Source organism: Acinonyx jubatus, chromosome B4, assembly GCF_027475565.1.
Source record: "Acinonyx jubatus isolate Ajub_Pintada_27869175 chromosome B4, VMU_Ajub_asm_v1.0, whole genome shotgun sequence".
In the NCBI taxonomy this organism is placed as follows: Eukaryota; Metazoa; Chordata; class Mammalia; order Carnivora; family Felidae; genus Acinonyx; species Acinonyx jubatus.
This window is the reverse complement of record NC_069387.1, coordinates 53,252,369-53,272,692: the sequence shown is the minus strand read 5'-3', so window position 1 is coordinate 53,272,692 and position 20,324 is coordinate 53,252,369. Positions and strand designations below refer to the sequence as shown.

The 20,324-nt window shown below is 46.2% G+C and overlaps 2 protein-coding genes across 13 annotated transcripts in view; both read left to right on the top strand.

The window, feature by feature from the left end:
* LOC113592989 (cationic amino acid transporter 3-like) overlaps window positions 1-20,324 on the top strand; it is a 279,152-nt gene that overhangs the window by 151,684 nt on the left and 107,144 nt on the right. The window contains exon 6 of one of the 2 annotated variants that reach the window (XM_053225963.1): window positions 5,752-5,952. The exons of the other annotated variant lie outside the window; for it this stretch is intronic. The gene's annotated coding sequence lies outside the window, so the exon portion shown is untranslated. Of the gene's footprint in view, window positions 1-5,751; window positions 5,953-20,324 lie in introns of those variants that run through there. 2 annotated transcript variants of the gene reach the window in all.
* The window catches only part of LOC106977150 (cationic amino acid transporter 3-like), a 29,816-nt gene continuing 22,346 nt past the window's right edge, over window positions 12,855-20,324 (top strand). For 10 of the 11 annotated variants that reach the window (XR_008300162.1, XR_008300164.1, XR_008300160.1 and 7 more), the window contains exon 1: window positions 12,855-13,005. The gene's annotated coding sequence lies outside the window, so the exon portion shown is untranslated. The remainder of the gene's footprint in view (window positions 13,006-20,324) is intronic. The other variant, XM_053225966.1, reaches the window with a different exon arrangement.

The following is a 20,324-nucleotide window of genomic DNA, read 5'->3' as shown; positions in this document are numbered from 1 at the left end:
GGGTTTCTGTTTCAGGGACAGAAGGACTGGAAGGGTGTTGGGGAGATGATCAGCACAGAGTTTGGGAGGATGGAATGGGGTCACTTTCTGTGGGTGGACACTTTGCTGATGAAAGCTTTACCTGCCTTTTAATATTCAAAGAATTATTAGGTAAATTTTATTAATTCCACCTTACATGTGATGAAACTGAGGCTCAGAGAGGTTGTATCAAGTGCTCAAGATAATACAGCATATTAAGAGGCAAAGCAGGATGTGAACTCAGGTCCTTGAATCCTGAGCTTTTGTTGTTTCCACTCTACCATGGCCAGAAGTTGTCTTGAATGTGTCTGCCTCAGCTTCAGGCCTGGGGATGGGGGCAGGAGGTGAGGTGGGGAATGGAAGGTAGAGGCCCAAAAGTGTTTGTTGTGTGCACGAATGTATTATCTCTGCAGGTTCTGCTTCCATGGGTGGGCCCAGGTCCTAGAGATTCTGCAGCAGGAAGAGGAATATAGCAAAGGAATTCCAGTGTGGACCAGGAAACTAGAAATGGGTTTCCTGTGGGTTTCCCTCCTTTTCCTGAACATTCTAGGCCCCTGGAATCTAAAGGACTGGGCTTTGGATCCTAAGAAGGAACACAGTGGCATGTATGCACAGGTGTGTTGTTTGAGTGTTCGAGTATGTATATGTTTATGTGTGAAGCCTGTCTATAAATGTATGAGTTTGTGAGAAAAGTGTCTTTGAGTTGCATACATGTGAGTATGTTTGTGACATATGAGGGTGTATATGTGTATAGTTGAGGTTATGTGTCTGTGTGTATGTATGAGTATGAGCATCTGTGTGTGTGCATGTGCAGGTGTGTGTGTGTGTGTGTGTGTGTGTGTGTGTGTGTGTGTGTGTGTGGTCCCAGGGGAGCCTGAACTCAGAGGTGAAGATACCTTTGACTTGTGCAAACTTCCAGCATGTTTCAGGCTGTGTTATGGGGTAGGGTGAGGTGGGAGGGAAGAACAGAAAGGCTCTTAGTGTTTGGGGTGTGGAGATTGGGTAGCCCGAACAGTGGGTGTCTCTGCCCTGCCAGGCACAGGGGTATGGCATCAGGGTCCCGGATCGGAGGCTGGGTGGAGACTGGGTCCTGAGGCCTTCACTCAGGGCTTGCATTGGAAGAGCTCAGAGGTCCTGCTCTGACGAGGGAGGACCATGAAGATATTGGGCCAGGGTGGGAGGGTGACCAGACAGTGGATGGTTCAGGCCTACTCTCTTTACCTGTCCCTACCCCCAGTTCTAGGGAAAGATCTAACCAGGGTGGTATTCCTACCTCTAGGCTCCACCCATTCTGCCTGAGGCCTTAGAGTCCCCAGAAGTCTTTGTGTACCACCTTCTGAGGCTGGGATGACCACAGTCACAGAGAAAACTGTTGTCTCTAGTCAGTACTACCAGACAGGTCCAAACCAAGTCCTTGTCTCTTGGAGTCTTCTGGGAAGGCCCATGTATGCAATCTTACTGAATTTCACACAAGCTGAGCTTTCAGACCCCTTGTGCTGGGAAGTTCTTAATGGGTTTAACTCAAATCCTCTTGTTGCAATTAGTGCCTCATAAGCCCAGGCCACATTTGTGAAATTGAACTCTGGCACCTGCATCCACAAGCCTGGAAGTAGTTTCTTCTGGATAAGGAAGTGGGTCCAGAGTGTAGGGACACTGAAAGGATATGGGGCTACAGCTGGTGGATCACAGATGGGTCAGTCCTTTCCTGGGCAGGAGGGCCATGATCAACAGGGCAGATTCAGAGAAGGGAGTTCTGAAACCACCAGTTTTCCCTCTGTTTCCCCTGTCACTTCAAACTATGCCAGGAGAAATGGAAACAGAGGCTGTGGTAGGAGGGACCAGATTCAAACAGGGGAAAGTACTTCGCTGTTTGCAGCTTTGAGGAGCTCTGGAAACACAGGAAAAGAGCAAATTATGAATGAAGGAAAGCTCCTCTTGCAGCTCAGAAAGTAGGAAGAGAGGGGCAGGGGCTATGGGACTCTGAGGGGCAGAGGGGTGTGTGTGCTGAGGGTGAGTGTGTGCACAGCATAGTGTTGTGGGCATTTCAGGGCCCAAAGACAATAAGAGATGCCAGTGGAAAGGGCTGCAGGAGGGTTTTCCTGAAATGGAAATTCATGGGTTCTTGGTGGAGCCGAAGACTCCCCCAGCCTATCTCCGCACCCAGGGCCCAGGGCTGGCTCTGCAGGGAAAACCATTCTCTGCTGCCCTCTTGTGGCCCATGAGCCCTTGCAGGTCACTGCTGAGAAGTTTCCCATCAAGTCTCTAGAGCTGCTCCCCTGCCCAGCACCCCCCCCCCCACCCAGTAGAAATTCCTTATATAACAAAAGGGTATCTTTGATCATCCAACTATATCTTTCCTCCCACTTCCACTGGTTTCATGAGACACTCAGAACCTCCTTAAGGCTGGGATAGTCTTCCTGAGATTTCACTCTCTGTGCCATTGCCTGAAGTATTCACTTCTGCTTTTGTTGAAGGGCAGTGGACACATGGGCTGAAATCAAGATATTAAACAGAGAGAACAATTTCTCTTCATCCTTTCGTTCAATGTACAGCCTCAGTTTCCCAGAGTCTTTGGGAGTTTTCAAAGAAAGATGGTGGGGATAGTGACCTTCCTGGAGAAAATGGGTCTGGAGCAGACCAGTCTTCTGTGAGTTTTCACCTGAACTCACTCCATCAGACTCAGCAGGGAGATGGATTGGCAGGAGCCAGGAGTCAAGAGACAGGGATGCTGGAGGGAGATGGAATATTTGACAGATGCTAACAGGACTCCCTATCTGCTAGTTCTGGAGTCCCCTCCCACCCACTAGGCTGCCCTTGATCCTCCCCTTCTAGTGCTCAGTGCTCATTAGTGACTGCCTGTCTTTGGGGAGACACCCAGGGGGCTAAGTTGCCCCCTGGAAAGGGAGAGAGGAGGAGGGAGAGACACTGAGTAAATGATGGAGGAGGGGGGTTGGAATGACTGGGAACTGAGCTGGGGCCCCATGATCACTGGGGTGCTTAGAAGGCTTGACAGGGAAATTGTCCTGGGGATAGATACTGAGGTTCAAGGGGTGAGATAGTTGGGGGGACTGTGAGAAGAAATATTTAAAGGGACTGAGTTTCACTGGTTTGAGTGCTTATTTTGGGAGACCTAGATAATAAGAACCAATGACTTTATTGAGCGCTTCCTATGTACAAGAATGGTTAGAGGTTATGAGGGGATAAAAGAGAGACACACATATTTTCTGTTCCCCTTCCTGTAGTAAAAGGCATGCCGCATACCCTCCCTGGACCCGATGCCCCATGTGCATGTGTGAGGTTTGTAAGGAGCCACTGGGCAGTTCTGGTCAGGGATGCAGAGCAAAGCTCCCAGGCTTACTGTTCTGTACACCCCACACTCTTCAGGCAAAGCACTTTCAGCGGACCTCAAGCCTCTCCTTGTCTCTCTCTCTTTTATTTAGGTACAATGAACTTATTCCACACAAACATCTTCTAAACTGGAGCACTTACAACTGCTGCTGCAGGTGCCTGGTCACCTGGCATCCTCTGTGGGGTCACCTTCACAGCCTGCAGCACAGCTCTAAGCATCCTCACCAGAGACACATGTTTGTCCTTTAGGGTGGATCTAATTTTTGAGAATTGCAAAGTTTTCCCAGAGGCTGGAGAATAAGGTGAGGACCCTGCTGGGAAGCAGTATTTCCAGTTAAAAACCAGGTTAATGTGGGAAGACACAGTGGATGATGTGCCTTCCTCCAAAATGTCTCTGAAAGGTCATTCAAAGGAGATACTTGCAGCATGTGACACAGGGAGACATTCCTGGTGGCTGCTGGAGCCCAGATTAATGTTCCTGTCTGTGATATCAGGTAGTAGGGCTCCCTTCCCAGCCTGGTGAGGCTGGAGGGTGAGGCCTGCATTTGCCTGAAATACTTGCTCAAATGGTCCTGCCCTTGGGGAGCTTATGTTCCCCTCCCTGGCAACTAATATGCAAAGTTACCTTTGAGTGGTGACACGCACCCAGTACAGACCAACAAGTGCGAAGGACAAGGGCACATTCAGAATCAGAGTCAGTTAGTTCATCAGGGAAGGCTGCCTGGAGGAGGGGACTCATGGGTGGGTGTAGAAGGAGAAACCCAACAGAACATAGGGCAGAGGAGGAAAAGAAGAAGAGAACCTCTCTCTGTTACTTGTGAAGCAGGATGAACAAACCATAAGGCAGGCCGGACACAGTTTGCTGGCCTGGATAAACCGTTGGATTGGGGAACCAGAATGAAGAGGAATGGAGACAGGCAGATTTTGACAGCCAGGCTGGATGTTCTGAATTTTCTAGGAGAGGTATTGGGGCCCACTGGAGGGTACCCAGAGATGTATTTTGCATGTCTGCTGTGTGTGTGTGTGTGTGTGTGTGTGTGTGTGTGTGTGTGTGTGTGTTAGAGGGCAAGATGTATATGCAGGTAGTTTTGTGCCAAGTGGCTTTGTGACCTAGGCTCTTGTCTTTCCATCTGTGTGGATGCATCAAATAGAGGGCAGCATATGTGCAAAGGTGTGTGTTGTGTATGTGTGTCTCTGTGTCTGTCTGTCTGTCTGCAGGAGTAGTGGCACCTGGCAGGAGCCCTGGCTGTCCAAGTATCATTATCTCTTCTCTTCCTTCATCTGTCCTTCACTAAGGTCATGCCAAGGAGGTAAACAGAATAGCAAGCTGCTATTTTCAGCTGTGGTCACTGGTCTTTGCCCCAGCTCCCTTCCACAGGGGCTCTTCTGGTCTTGCCAGAATTCCAGTGTGGTTTGTTTCCTCCTCTCCCTTCTTGTGAATCTGCAGGCATCGCCTTCTGGGTCCCATCTCTTCCAGGACTCCCCTGGGTGTGTGGGTGGAGAGTGGTGAAGCAGGAGGTCTTGGGCTGAGTTGGAATCTCAGCCCTGTTACTCCCCATGTAGTCTCTTCACCTGGACCCACTCACCTGTAAAAGGTGAGAAATAATTGCAGGGGCATAATTATTTCTAGGGGACTGTGGTGAGAATTAGTGCTGTGATAAAGATGCAACACACTCAGCACATAGTATGTGTTCAATAAATATTAGCTCTTATTTTTTGCCCTTCATCAAACTGTTCCCCTGTCTCCTTAGCCTGGTGTAAAAAGGATTTTTAAAAGAGAGAAGAACCAAAGTAATTGACTGCATAAACCAAAACTAACTATCAGGAATTTCATATGGTTCAGCCTAAAGAGTGCTCTAAACTCTGAACACAGGAAATGCCCGTGAATGTGGACAAGAAGGGAAGGTGGGGACTGGACTGAACCAGAACACAGGAAACCATGTGATTTCTGCACTGGACCCCAGGGAGGATGGAAGCTGCCCAAAGTCCATCCTACATTCATCCTGTGGTGGCAGAGCTGGCTGCCCTCTATCCCTGCAGTCATGGGTCTGTGTCCACTGGGGCTACAGAGGGTGTGGAAGTCAGCTCCCCATGTACTCTCATCTCCAGACAGGATCTGGACTCCTGGAGCCTCATATCCACATATTCCTCTCCCCTCCCTGCATGTCAGGTGTGCTCGCATGCGAACACACACACACGCACACACACGCACATGCACACACACAAATGCACAGGTGTCCTGGGATTTCTAAAGGAAAGCACTGTCCCACTAGAGATTGGTTCCCTCCAGCTGCCTGCTTCCCTGATACTAAACCTCACAGGGAAGTGTAGGCTTAGATGATGTCCCTGCTTGGGTTTCTTACTCAGTTCCCTCCTTTCTCCTAGGGAGCAGAATCAGTGAGTCACACACTCTACCCTCTATATGTGTGCTGGGCACTGAGGGGAGACCCAGAGGGAGGAGCAGGTGTCCTGCCCTGGGGGAGCTCCTGGCAGCTGGAGATGAGGCCAAGAACCAAACAGAAAAACATACAGCTCTGGGAGTTCCCTCAGCAAATGTTTGTGAGCTGAGTGGTCAAGGACTACTAAACAAAGCCCTATGACTTAGGTGATAGATGACTATCAATGATCGAAAGAGGCAAGATGAAGGAAGACACAGAACTGCAGAAGGTTTACTAAGAGACAAGGAGAATGATACTCATTTAGTTAGCAAGGAGCAGGAAAATGGAGAGGAGAGGGTCAGATAAGTCAGAGCTCTCAGTAAGTGCAAGATCTTTTGGTACAGAATGTGAACCTTGGAGACAGATGAGGAGGAAATATGCAGGTGTGCATGTGTGTGTGTGGGTGGTGATGCGTGTGTTAGGGAATGTGTGTTAGGAAGGCAGAAGGATGGAGGAGACAGGGTCTGCTCTATGTGGGGTAGCAATGTAAAATATACCATGGTTATAACTCCACCGTGACCCCGGGCTGGGTGGACAAGATGCTGAGAAGCTAGGCTGATGTCACGGCCCTGATGTGTCCTCATGTTCTGTGAGGCTGCCTGAGCCTGGACTGTATAGTCTAGTGAGCCATGGCTGGGGGGAGACAACTGCCAGGGCCTAGACAGGTGGGGAAGAGGCCACTGGGGGTCAGGATACAGAAAGAAGGAACGGGAGACATAATGGGGTGTGGAGGGGTAATGGTAAGACTGAGGCTTTGAGACCTTTATCCTGGTTATCCCCTCATCCACCCCTTCCATGGACTGAATTCTGTATTTTAAAGCTAAAGGAACTTCAGTAAATGATCTGGTTTAGCCTTTCATATTCAGAGGGTAAGGTATGACCTCCCCACTTCCCAGATGAGGCCTCAACTTGGCCAAGTTCTCCTGGGCAGAACATGCTGAGAGGGGCCCCAGGAGGCAGGTCTTTTGCCCTCTGGGGGTCACTTCTCCCTCACACAACAGGTTCCAAGCCTGGCTGCTTCCCAGGGCAGAAACTGTAGGTAGGGGCACCACAGTGCAGTCATTTGATTCTTTGCTCAGCCCCTTACCAGCTCTGTGACTTGAGGCAAGTTCCATAACCTCTCTGCCTTAGTTGCGTTATGTGTAAAATAGCCACACTAAAACCTGCTCCTGTAGCCTGGTATTGAGGATAACATGAGATTTATGCCAAAGAACTGTGTATAGTTGTAAAGATGTACATATCTAAATGCATTAGGCATTTTAAACCATCCTCATGCTCATCTTCGATATCTTCTCAGCTGATTCTCTCCATTCCTGCTGAGCAGATCAGTCTCCTGTCTTCCAAGTCCTTCACACACCCACTCTCTAAATCTGGCATTTCCTTCCCTCTGATCTTGCCTTGTACTCTCCATCTCTGTTTCCATCCTCCTTTCCAGAGTTCCCTCAGTCCTCAACAGATCTGGCTACACTCTATTAACTTATATGCTTTTCTCTCCCCAGGGTTTCTTGTCTTGTATGTCTCTCTTCTCACATCCGAGAGAACAGGACCCTGTCTTCTCCTCCCTTGGGGTGCTTTCCCTCCCCCTGGGCTGGGCTCACAGGGCGAGTAAGAATGGACACTGAGAGGGGCTGAGAGGTTGAGATCCGACAGGAGAGGGAAGCCTCAGGGGATAGGACAGCAAACTAGGCTTCTACATGTGGGCTTTTACATACAGGCTGTGTAATCCTTCTTCAGAAGATTTGCTATGACTGAGGGAGGGAAACAATCATTTCCCTCCTTGAGCTAAGGGTTAGACACTAATTAACTCCCTACTATTTAGAGAGACAATATTTGGTTCCCTGATGTGGGACACATCATCTGGAGGTCCATCCCACAGGCAGTATAGGAAGGTCTTTCCTTTTCTATTTAGGTGCTGTGTGTGTGTGTGTGTGTGTGTGTGTGTGTCTGGTTTTAGCATTTACCAACCCTACCTCTAAGGATATTCTTTCTAAAGTGTATCCTAAATTTCTTTTGCTGAAATTAATCCCATCTTTCTAGAGAAGACAAATGCTAATGTCCAGGATCTGGTTCAGTGTGTTTCATAAAAGATGTATGTTCATGGGGGAGGGAGAGGGTAAAGGGTAGAACTTGGAGAAAAAATATAATTGCCCAACTCCTGACTTTAAATGCATGGAGCCCTGGACATTATAATATTTATTAAACTTCTATATGCCCATGGGGTGGGATGGAGCTGGTGGTTTTTGCTCCCTGGTTTTCTCTGCAGGACTTTTCTAGAAGGTTACCTGTCTCCCCTCCCTACTGCTGCTAAAGAGACTCCTAGGGCTCTAGCTATAACCAGGCTTCTGGCCTCTGAGACCCTCAAAGGTGGCTGGCAGGGAAGGCGGGGAGAGAGAGTAATTCCCCTTTAGATTGCTTGAGTTAATGTTCTTAGGGTCTCCTATGGCCCTGAGACGAGCTGGGGAGCTAGTCTTTGTAGAGCCCCAGGAAACCCTTGGGGGAAATGGTAGAGTCCGGCTTGCCATTAAACTCTTAGGTCCTTACAAATTTGTCTGGTCGCTTTATCACTGTTTCCTTGAAACCTAGATTGAGGCATGTACACTGGATTCAAGGTCTCTAATCTATGCCTCAGTTTCTCCTTTTGTGAGTTTTATATGTATATTTTGGGAGGCCCTTTAGTGAAAAGCTGCTTGAAGGCATTGATGGTGACACCTCAGAAGGTGGCTATATTGTTGACCCCAAATTAATGGACAGTCACTAGTATGTTATTTTGCTTATACGTTGCATGGTGCTTATTTAGCTCTCAATGCAGGCATAGTCCCGATTCTTACCCTCTCCTCCCTCTTCCCCATGTGATTCCAAACCAATCTGTCCCCAGCACTTTCTCCAGAGCTTGTCAGCCCCTCTTGCCTGCTTGCCTCTGCTTCGCTTTCTTCTTGGCCTCCACTCCCTCATTCACGCTCTGTGCCAGGCTGCATTAACCATGAAACATTTAGCACTGTGCTTCAGGAATCTTTTGGCTGTGGCATTTGGGGGGAGATGGTAGGGGAAGTAGTCTTCATATACATATAGCGGTCTCTGGGATCACTGTTTGACACTGGGAAGGAGCCTGGGGCAATGATGGCAGTAACTTCACCTTGTCAGCTTTCTGGGCACATCCGCCACCTAGCAGCACCTGAGAGGGAACCAGCTCAGCATGGAGCCAGGTGAGATGGAAGAGGATCATAAAGCCAATATATGTCCCCCTCCCTGACCTGGCTCTCTCCTCCTGTTCCATACCAGCCTCCTTCTCTCTCTTTGTCTTCTTCCCTCCCCACCGCCAACCCATAGCCCTCTCTTCTTCCTTCCTACTTTGCCTCCTTCACCTTCATCTCTTTCAGGCAGATTTGTCTGTCTGTCTGTCTGTGTCTCTGACTCCAAACAGTTTTTGATCTGAGATATTCCAGGACTGAGTCTGCCATCAACTCTTCCTTCTGACTGTCTCCCTCCCTGCTTCCCTCCCCCAGACTCAGATCCATGTTCCCTCTCTTATCCTCCCTTCCATCTCTCTTCCTTGCTTCTCTTATCTCTGTGTCTTTCAGACTCTTCCCCTGTGTCTGGCTCACACCTTTGCCTCCTCTCCTCTCCCCTCTTCCCATACCTTCAGGCTCAGATACTTCATGTAAAATCACCTGGGTGGGCTCCAACTGCCAGGCCCCCATTCTGTTCCTTTCTCCAGGAGAGACTTATGCCCCCAACTCTGAACCCTCTGCATTCATCCCCCACCCCACCCCTACCCCCGGCCTTGGGACAGTTCTGTCCCTTTCTTTGTTATTTTAGTTTAAAATTTATTGTAATGGGTCAAAGCAAAAGAAGGCAGTGAATGATGGGAACATGCAGGGGATACAGGAAGGCAATGACATTGTGGGGCCACAGCTTCTGTCCCAGGGGAGGGAGATGAGAACAGTCCAGAGCTGCAATTGGGCTGGGAGAGGGATGGGAACAAGGTGGCTGCATCCCCCCACTTCTAGGAAGCCCCTGTAGTCCCTGGGTCCCCCCAGTTGAGCCTGTACACTGAAATCCCATGTCCTTTCCTGCCTCTCACCCTACTTGCTCCTTCTTTTTCTCCTCTTGACTTGTTTTACTGTAACAGATTTTCAAGTAGGAAAATGTTCAGGGCCTGACCCCAAACAATCCTACCATATGAAGGCAAAACCTTTGCCTTACCTGCTTCTTTCACCTTCTCCAGTCTCACGTATTCTGGTCTCTGGGACAGAATCTTTGATTCCCCTCCTTCCACTCCTCCAACCCCCCCAAAAAAGAAAAGCACCATCTTCCCAGGGAAAGGTAGTAGACAGTAGTGGGGGTGGAAGGAGGAGAGTAAGGACAATCAAGGAAAGAGTCACACATCACTGGAGGCAGGGCAGGGGAGAGTACAAGGAGGAAAAGGGGTGAGGGTAGTAGCCACTCCTTTCTTCTGCCACCCCTGCCCACAATCCTGTGGGCTTCAACACAACTGAGGAGACAGGTGGGTGGGGTCAGGTCTGATAGGGAGGAGAGAGGAGAAGGAGAAACAAAACATTAAAACTTAGCGAGACCAAGTTAAGATGGTGGAGTAGCATGGAGACCCTGAGCTTGTCTCATCCCTGAAACGCAGCTAGATCAGCACCGAACCATTTTTTGCACACTCAGGAAATGGATCTTAGGATTAACACAAAAATCTGCATAACTTGAGCCACAAAACTTGGCAGGTATGAAGTGTGGAGAGGTGAACTGGGGGAGAGAGAAGCCTGGGGGAGTAGGGAGCTGTTTTTGTGGAGAGAGGACAGAGAAAGGAAAGAGTGCACTTCATCAGGAGAGTGCAGAAAAGCCTTGCCAAGCATGTCATTTCACAGGTGTGCTTCTTCCAGATGTGCTTTCTCAAAGCAGTCCTAGTCACTGTCCACCAATGGCCTCTCCGCTGCCCCTCACCCATGTCTCCCCTTCCCTGCCAACTCTGCTCAATTGGCAACTCTCGGGTGGCTCAGGGCACCACAGTGGGCATCTCCATAGCACCTGAGGGGACCCCGCCAGCCTTGGCTCTCACTGTGGATGCCCTCCTGCCTCTGGAGGTTGTAGCCATCTGGAACTCCTTTGCGGAAAGGGTGCACATGTAGGGCCCCTTTCTCTTTGTCTTCTTCTCCCAGACAGATGCAATCCAGGCTTGGGCGACCATTGAGGTTGGGTCTACAAGGCCAAGGGTGCAGAGACAGCAGCCTGGGATTGTGGGTATGGACACAAGTGGGGGCTTCAGAGCTGCTGTGTCCACTGTGGAGGCAGTGGTCAGGCCGGGGCACCACAGCAAAGGCAAGAGTGATGGTGGAAGACTCCTTGGCAGCATCGAGAAATGGCAACAAGTCCACCTGGAAGGGCTTGGCCACCAAAGGTGGTGCATGGATACAGATCCAGGCTGAGGACCCCTGGTAGCCTGTGGGAGGGAGGGAAGGAGGGTGCCTTTTTCATTACCTGCTGATTGTATGGAGGCCCTGGCATTCCCCACACCACCACCCCCCCACCCCCCGCCACCTACTCTCTACCCAGCAGGTAGTGAATAGCACAGGGAGAATGGAAAAGATTGCCTTGGGACTAGATGCAAGGAATGGGAGACTCTTCCCCTGCACCTTCCCTTTTTTCCCTCAAGCAGATGCACATCTGGGAAAAATTTCAGCTTGAAGCAGGGGAAGACATCCTAGGACTGTTGGAATAGATGCAAATCAAACACATAGATGCCCCTCCCCTACTGTTCTGTCATGACAGCCATCCTTCCAGTTCCTGCCTATCTCCTTTGCCTCTAGGAATTCTGGCTCCATAGTCTTGGCTGGGCCTCTCATCCACTACCCAGCATAGTACCTGGAACAAAGGAGGTGCTCAGTTAGTGCCCTTGTCCCATACTTACTGGAGATGTGTTAGGGCAGGGTCAATGTAATTTGTAGGTTTTCCTCAGTTGGAGGTTCTTCCTTACAAATGGAACAATTCTTTCTGTTCCAATTTCAATGTGCTGTCTTAGTATAGGTAGTAAATACTCTGTCCCTTTAGGGACCTGCCACTGCCCTTCTCTCCCCTCCCTGAAACTACACCCAAGTCTTTAAGGAACCTACTTTAGGGTTTAGAGGACTCTCGGCACTATCAAGTAGCAGCAGTGGTGCCCTGTTTCCCTGAGGTACAAGGCTTCTTGGGTCTATCACTTGTGCATTCATCCCTCTGTTTCTAAGTACCTTCTTTGTCTCTGAGAGTCTTGCCTCTGTTTGAAGATTAATGTTCTGGGAATAAGGAGGAACCTTTCTTTGGTCATTGTTCCGGGTCTTAGAACCCTATGTTTTGAACGTCTAGAACATGAAGCTCTGTACCCTGGGACTATATCTTTGTCCTTACTTCCTCTAGCACAATGCTCAATGCATACTCAGTTAGAATGTGCTATAAACACTGAATGATTGTATCAGTAAATCCTTTGTGGTGAAGCTCAAGCCAGTTCCCTTTTAGTTTTATTTCTGGAATGATGGGAAACTAGGGTGAGTGGATGGATATGGATGGCATGGATGGGAGTGTTTGAGGAACCTATGGATAGGAGTGTTTGACGAACATAATAGGAGATCCTGTGAGAGGTGGCTGGTGGAGGAGGGGTGCTTTCTATCCTGTTTAAAGGACTGCTGAGTGGACTCTAACTGGATCTTGTACTGGCTTCCCAATTACCACAGGCTTGGCTCCAACTGGCTCTCCACAATCTCCTCCTGCAAACCACCACTTCCTCCATATGCAGGACTCTGTGAAGGTTGTTTATTTCTAAATTCACATCTGGCTGTCACAGTCTGCAACAAAGTCCCGTTTAAGCCCTCAGTCCACCTCCTCACCTGTGCAGGGCCCCACTAGTCTTCCATTGCCCACCTCCAGATTTCCTCCCAGATTCCAGTTAAGGAATCTCCTTTACCCTTTCCCACCCTTCCCAGGCCGTGGCCTCTCCAAATCCTCACCTCCTCAAGGGCCCAGCCTCCTTAGAGCCCTGCCTCCACTGAGGCCCCACCTCCCCAGTGCCTGACATCTCCAGGGCCACGACTCCCCAACTCCCCGTGGGCACAGCTGCACTTAACTCCCAAGCCTGACTCTACTTGGCCAAGTTCTTACCTTTCCCTGGGTTTGGCTTGCACTTTCTCATCAGGTCTTTCTCCTCTGAGGTAGGAAAATTCCATTGGTAAGTGACTTTTTTGTGTTTATACAGTTGGCAAAAAAAAAACTTAGACGGAGCCAGAGAGGAAGAAAGCTGACCTTGGAGTACTGCTGGCTGTCTATGCCCTGTGGGTTTGAGCAGAAAGTATTTCATGGCTGGACTGTGGACTGAGGGGGCAGACCAGAAGCCTTTCAAATTTGGGAAGGGCAAACAGGTTTGTTGGGGTCAGAGTGATTTGGAAGCCTACACTCTGTTCTCTTCCAGACCAAAAATGTTCTCAGCTCTGTTGAGGAAAATATGAGGGAAGGTTATTCTTTGGTGTTACCTCTCCAGAGTCCTTCCAACTTCTTTGCCCTGCCCTTCTTCTTGGCCTTTCCTTTGTGACCTGGTGCAGGGCTTGCTTTATCAGTTTTGTCTTTCCCACTGAGCCAAGCACATAGTATCCTTAGACATGTTCTTTAAATGAATGAAGATTCTTCCACCTGGCTCTGCTGCCTCTTTCATGTTTTGCCACACTTTCTCACAGGAGATTCTGAAAGTCTCTGTATCATATCTTTTTAGGGAAGGCATTGGAGTGGACTTTGTAGAATAGCAGGTCCAGTTTGATAAAGTGGTCTATCATCAAGAGGGAGTACTTTTTCCTCCATGCTTAAGGAGCTAAATATCTATTTTTTTTTATTGCTGAGCATATCTCACTGCCTCTCTTATCTAAGTCAGAAAGGTGGTAGGGATTGATTATAGGCCAGGGCAGGCTGTAGGAGACTAGATTATCAAGTTCCACTGGGGTGTGGCTGCCTAGTGATCTTTAAAACTGTATGAAGGCTCATCTGAGTTCCCAAGCATATTGTTATGAACCAGTGCTAAATAAACCTTGAAAACTGAAGGCTCTGTTTTTTTTTTCTTTTGGAATCTATGAATTTTATATTCATGATAGGCATATTAATTAATAAGGATTGGAAGAGAAGTTGAAAATAGGTCTGACTTACTTGGTCTCCAAGAGGCAGTTTGTTCTTATCACAAAACCTATTTGCAACTCCTCAAGGCCCTTGGAGTCTTAAACTGTTCTCCACCCTCCCCCACTCCCCCATGTCATGTATACTGTGGGCAGTACTCCAACACCAGAATCCCAGACAACACTTATCTATGCATGAAGCCTGTTTTATGGATTAAATGTGGCAAATATTGATTCCTAGGTTGTCTTTCTTTTACCTTCTAGAATTTATTGGGCAACTTTTCTCCATTATCAATGGGTACGTGGTAAGTGCTTCCAGAAGGCAGATTCATTTTAACCTTAGTTTAAGCAAAATCATGTGTAGAGGCAAATATCCTTCACCAAGTATATTGCAAATTGATGACTATTATTTTTGGATTATAGTTTTTGGTTTATCCTCTTCCTTTTTTTTTTTCTTTTTTCATCACAGAAATCACAAAGCAGATTGGACTTTAGAAAAAACTAGGGAAGAGGGATAAAGATTATCCCTTAAGGCTGGTGGCTGTCACTCTGTTGTACATTCATTATGTTTCCTGACCTGGGGTGAGGCAGATGGATCTTGGCAGAGAAGTCATACTGATCTATATTTGGATAAGAACTCTGAGATATGATACAACTTACATATGACCCAGATGATCTGGTGTCTTCCCTTCAACAAAACAAAACAACTTTCCAACGGAGCTGGTGGTAGTGTGGAGCAGATACCTAGGGTTATAAGAAGAACCAAGCACACTCTGGTGAGAGAGGACAGAGAGAAAGACAGCTGAGTCCTTACATGAAAGGAGAGGACACATTTAAAGATACGAAGAAAGATACCAGAGAGATAGTCGGCCTTTCCAAAGCCACCTTGTGTGCAGTATATTACTGAGGGTGAATATTGGGAGGAAGTACATGGAAGAAGGAGCCATAGGCTCTGACCACTCAAAACTGCTAGTCTGAAAGTGGAGCCAGAGTGTAGTGGTGGATTGGACACTGCATGGATTTCTAGATTCTCTTCTTACAAGGAAAGCAAGGATTGGGGGGCAAAATATAGCTATTTAACAAAGCTTCTTGATAAAAATGAGTGTGTATCAGGGCTCATTGTAAACAATGGCCATCCTATGTTACAATTGTAGTTTGGAAAATAAGGTGGACAGGAATATGGATTTCCTTCTAATACTTTCTCCTGAGGACTTTTATTAGGTGTCAACAGGATTCAGGGTTGAGGAAAAGGAAGTAGAAAATCACAAGAAGTAGAGAAAAAATTGATTTTCACTGTTGACATCAATATATCATATCATTTTCTAATCCCTTATTGTACACCCTTCCTGGCTTTCCCCTGGTCTCCTTAGGATTCTTGTTTGGAAAATCTCATTCTGATTCTTCCTGGTATCTCATCTAGTTTCTGAAAACCTCTAGAAGCAGAGGATCAGTATTTTCTAATTTGTCAAGATGATCATCTTGTTTTGGTGGGATAGAGAAATGTTAAGAATTTTCAAAACTGTGGGGCACCTGGGTGTCTCAGTCAGTTAAGCATCCAACTCTTGGTTTCGACTCAGGTCCTGATCTCATGGTTTTGTGAGTTTGAGCCCTGCATTGGGCACTGTGCTAGCAGTGTGGAGCCTGCTCATTATTTTCTCTCTCCCGATGTCTCTCTCTGCCCCTCACCTGCTCGTGCTGTCTCTGTCTCTCGCAAAGAAAATAGATAAATAAAAAAAAAAGAATTTCCAAAACTGGATTCTGCCTGAAACTAGCCTATATGAGTGAAAACATGAGTGATTAATGTTGCATTTAATGCAGTTATCCCACAGGAACTAAGAAAGGGTGTCTTGTTCACAACTATCCCAGAAAGATACCAGAGAATGTAGAGTCTATACAACCTGTAGAGAAGGTCTGGCTATCTGATTGTGTACCCAAATAATTATTCAATGATACTAGTGTTGTGTCTGCGTGTACCAGGGACCCCATGGGTATTGTGGGAATGAAGCAAAGATTATTTGGTCTACATCTAAATAGATTTTAGTCTACATTTGGGTGAAGAAATTTGGTCTACATACAATTGGTGTGGAGTGTCTTAGTCTGCATCAGGATGGGTTTTCACTGACTTGAAATTCATACTTTTCCTGACTGGGATGTCATGTGAGAAGTGTAGTGCTGGGAGTGTTAGGGTAGGTAGGTGAGTTAGAAGAGGTGGCTGAGTTTCCTCTTTATCTAATGAGCAGACCATTCGAAAGCTTCCATGCCTTCGAGCTCAAATCTTGGTTGCACCTATTAATATTTTACTTGGACTTCAGTTCTCGTGTCAGATCTCTGACATCGCCAAACTGGGCCATAGAGCCTGGGGTACTTCCTTGGCCGTGGCCAAGTAACTCTTTGTATCTCAGATATCAGCTGGGAAAGGAAAGTCAAGCTGAAAGCATCATGAGCCAAAAACTCTGTCCCTGGGCTCCACCTTACCGTCTACAACTCCTACCATATTTCTTAACTGGGTGTTGTCTAAGGGCAAAATTCTAGGCCAGTGAGTTATGCCACTGGACATTAGTGAGAGGACAGCAGGGGGCAAGGAGAGCATACTGGATAGATAAGATACCTATCTGTAGGTTGCCAAGAGAAGCTTCTGGAAGGAAGCTCATGTTGAACAGGGTTTGGAAAGAGTGTGTTCTGGACACAGAGGGACAGCCTGTGTGAGGGCTGATGTTAATGCTAGCATGATGTGCATGCATGAAGAAAGAATTGTCCTGTTGAAGCAAGAGCCACAGAAAAGTTTAATTGGAGTAAGTGATAGAAAAACAGTGAAAAGAAAGACGTAGAAGTACGATCTTAGAAGTTTGGACTTAATAGAGAATAGAAAACTATACATCTGGAGAGAGAGAGAGAGAGAGAGAGAGAGAGAGAGAGAGAGAGAGAGAGAGTATGTGTCGTGTGTGTATGCGTGTGTGTGTGTGTGTGTGTGTATGTGTATGTCTTTTTAAGACATGAGGAAAGTGTCATTTTCATAAAGAGGGTAGAGAGCACTCATACTTCAGTAATCTGGTGCAATGCAGTGGTCAGTAAGAAGGTGATTTGGGGCTTTATTCTGCTTCAAGGGCAATATTTTATGATGGCTGCTGGGTGAATGTGAGTGAGAGCTGAGAGAATCTCGGTATTCAAGTTACCAATATGGACAAGGAGGGTGGACCAGGGAGTATGGCAGGAGGCTGGCCCTGGATGTACACTATTTGCAAACAATAAAAACCTACTAGATCGAGGCCTAGTGTGGACAAGGTGCTAAGTGCACCTTGTGACTTCATGTCAACTGAATTGAATTGAGGGCTAAGTTTGTGATCCCCAAATATCTGAAACCAATGAGTTCAGCTGGAATTTCTCACTTCCAATTTTTTATGGAATTTCCCTGAATAAGAAAGTCAGGATCCTTAGATGCTTTGTCAATCCTCTTGTTTCTAGACATATTTGGGGTTTTCTTCCTTCTTAAACTAAAATAGAAAGGCAATCCTTTATCTTCTGTGTTGATCTTCCTATACTAACAGCATATTCAGAATGTCTACTACTCTTTATTTCAAGCCCATATTCATTTATAAGTTTAAAAAAATAATGAGGAGATCCAAAAATAGACAGAGGTGTGTAGTAATGCCTGATATGCAGTGGTCTTTGTTCTTATTTCCATGGATGATTAATAAATACTAACAATATTCTAGGTGCCATGAGCTCTGAGCTGCTCACAGACATGGGTAACAATGGGGAACACTTATGCCCATATATAATATATATATATAAATATATATTATATATATTTATATATATATATAATACTAGGGCAGTCTCTAGTTTTCAACCACAATCAAGCCGGAATGATCACTCTGACATAGCTGAAGTCCTTTTATCAGCATCTCTCTGCCATTTTAGCTCTGGAAAGGATTAATCACATTTTGGATTGACTAGTGAGCTGACATTTTTATGGTACTGGTTCCTCTGGGTTTTGCCATTCTCTGGTGAACATTCTCAATCTGCTCGTGGTTGGAAGCCAAGTCTGGGGAGCAAATGGCCAAGTGAACTAGGAGGCTTAAAAAGATGTTTTGTTAAACCATCCTGCTTAAACTGGCACCATCTGCCTTCCTACCCTCATCTGTTCCAGTCAGGGCTGTCGTCATTTGTGGCAGATGTTCTGTGGCGGTGTGTACCAGCAGCATTTGGAAACCTAGAGTGAGACTGAGGTTTGGGAAGCCCAAACTGGAGATTTTTATGTTGTCAGGGAAATTGCAACCATCTTCCTGCCTTTAGGCTACCATTTTAGAAAATGTCTGCTCTCCATCCCCATCTTCCTTTACACAATGAGAATCAAGGTTTCATTTTCTTCTTTAGCAAACCCTACCTGCACCGAAGATAGTTCTTTTTCTCAAGAATTAGGTAGTGACTGGGGTGCCTGGGTGGTTCAGTGGGTTAAGCATCTGAGTCTTGTTTTGGCTCTAATCATGATCTCATGGTTTGTGAGTTCAAGTCCTGCATTGGACTCTGTACCAACCTTGAGTAGCCTTCTTGGGATTGTCTCGCTCTCTTCTTCTCTCTCTTTCTCTCAAAATAAATTAATAAACTTAAAAAAATAAAAAAAAAGAATGAGGTAGTGACTAGAAAATATTTGGAATGGAATGATGAAGGGAGTCTCAGAAGGGGACTTTTATATTTGGCATCTAGAAATCTACTATCCTATATTTCTACTAAAAGCCAAGCAAAAGGAGATGGGCTAATGTTGTGAGCAGAAATTATAATTAGCTGTAAAATCATATCTGGGAACTATTGAAACAGCTATGGTGATGCTTTGGAATCTTTCTTGGCAGCTAAAAAGATAGTCTGGAGACATTTTGGCCCTATATTAGGTTTGGATTTTAGCAAGACCTGGCCACATATCACTTTCAGATTTAATGACCTCAGTACCTCCATTTCTGGCCCATCAGTATATATTCGGGAGGAAAGGGAAGACATTAGCAGAAGGTGACCTTGGTGTAAATAAAAGAACCGGCTCAAATACTGCTTGGATAGCTATGCTGTACAGTCTTCACTCTTTGTGGAGGTAGGGTGCTGCAGTAGAAAGAACATGGTTTCTGAAATAACAAAAACCCAATTTTAAATTCCTGCTTTTCTTTGTACTGACTAAATGAGCTTGGGACAGTTGTCTAACATCTCAGTCAGTAAAGTGGAATAAAAATACTTTTTTATTGAACTGTTATGGGGGTTAAATGAAATAACATGTACATTACTTTTAGCTTAACAAATCTCGTTCTCCTTCACCACACTCTTTATGTATCCCTAGGTCTTGCATATACCTCGTACCCCTATTTGCCAGATACAATTTTTTCTCTGCCTTCAGCTTCTGCACATGTTCCCAAATGCCTCTATGGTTGAATTCTATGGCCTTGGTTTGCTAGTGATCCCACAAAATGATAATAAGATTATGGAATTTTTATAACCATGTTAACATGAGCCAAGGTTGTGTTTCTTTTCAGGTATTTTTGCTTGTTGACAATTTTGGTGTCAATCAAAGATAAATTAATTTTACCTGCACCCACTCTTCTAATCTAAAGTTCCTGATCTGGTACCAGGTCATTCTCGGTGGGGTTTTGTTCCAGCCAAAAGTGATGGCAAGCTTGTTTATAAAGGGCATTCAGGGAAGGAGAATCCATAACATTTATTAGTGGAACACTCTACTTTCCCTCCTACATTTTTTAGTTGGAAAAATATACAACCTACAGAAAATTGCAAGGATAGTACAATTAACACTCTTTTAGCTTTCATCAAGATTGAGCAATTGTTAGTTAATATTGTCCCACATTTGCTTGCTCTGTCCAATGTATGTGTGTGTGTATGAAATATGATCCATATTCAACATTTACTAATTGTCTAATTTTTTATAGTAAAATGTTTCTCCCTGATCCAAATGCAGTCCAGTGATCTACACTGCATTTCATTGTCATGTCTCTTTATTCTCCTTTAATCTGCAACAGTTCCTCAGACTGTCATTCCTGACATTGACAGTTTTAAACAGCACAGGTCATTTGTTTTCTAGAAAGTCAACTTCCTGTAGAAAGTTGTTTTGTAGACTGATTTTTTTTATATTTTTTATTTATTGACAGAGAGAGAGAGAGAGAGAGAGAGAGAGAGAGAGAGAGAGAGAATGAGTGGGGGAGGGGCAGAGAGAGGGGGGAGATAGAATCCCAAGCAGGCTCCCTGCTATGAGCAGCAGAGCCTGACATAGGGCTCAATGTCACAAACCATGAGGCAATGACCTGAGTCAAAATCAAAAGGGGGATGCTTAACTAACTGAGCCACCCAGGTGCCCCTATAGACTGATCATTTTTATCATTAGATTCAGGTTACACAT